This window comes from Pteropus vampyrus, unplaced genomic scaffold (genome assembly GCF_000151845.1).
Source record: "Pteropus vampyrus isolate Shadow unplaced genomic scaffold, Pvam_2.0 Scaffold300, whole genome shotgun sequence".
Taxonomy (NCBI): Eukaryota; Metazoa; Chordata; class Mammalia; order Chiroptera; family Pteropodidae; genus Pteropus; species Pteropus vampyrus.
In genome coordinates this window covers 144,317-145,028 of record NW_011889081.1, presented here as the reverse complement: position 1 = coordinate 145,028, position 712 = coordinate 144,317, and the positions used below count along the sequence as shown (strand labels likewise).

Below are 712 nucleotides of genomic sequence, written 5' to 3'. Positions count from 1 at the left end.
AGAAGAGGCAAGGCAATGGTCATTTTAATTTTGCTAAAAAGTATAGAAAGCATTACTGAAGTCTCAGATTTTCAACCTGAGTTTCTCAACCTTGGATGTAAAGTTAAATCCCTTGACAAGCTTTTGAAAAATACTTGGGTATGGATGTGGTTCCATAATGTAGCAGTTAGCACGTCTGCTTTACACGCAGAAGGTCGTGGGTTCACGCCCAAGTAGAGCCACAGTCCATGGTCTACGGCCATGCCACCCTGAACAAGCCCGATGTCTGATCTTGGAAGCTAAGCAGGATTGGACCTGGTTAGTACTTGGATGGGAGACCACCTAGGAAGACCAGGTGCTGTAGGCATAAATAATAATAATAATAATAGTAAATACTTGGTTCTCTCCCTAGAGGCTCTGACTCAGTTGCTCTGGTGGAGGGGAAACCTGGGCACTGACATCTTTTAAAGCATCCTGGGTTGAGAATCACTGCTCTCTATTGGTCACCAGATTTCATCTCGTTGGGATGAATAAGTGACACCACAGTGGTCTATACCTCTTACATGGCAAAAGTTCTTCTCTATTTTATAGCCACTAATATGTGTGTGTGTGTGTGTGTGTGTGTGTGTGGCACGCATATACACCAGGGCTAGCCTCATACGTGTACATTTTTTTTGGTTCTCTCAAGCCTTCCAAGAAAGGACACCTGTTTATAAAAATGACCCTATTGCTT

At 43.3% G+C, this 712-nt stretch overlaps 1 pseudogene; it reads left to right on the top strand.

Moving 5' to 3' along the window:
* Nucleotides 1-230: 230 nt before the first annotated feature.
* On the top strand, nucleotides 231-346 carry LOC111730078 (annotated as a pseudogene).
* Nucleotides 347-712: the final 366 nt, after the last annotated feature.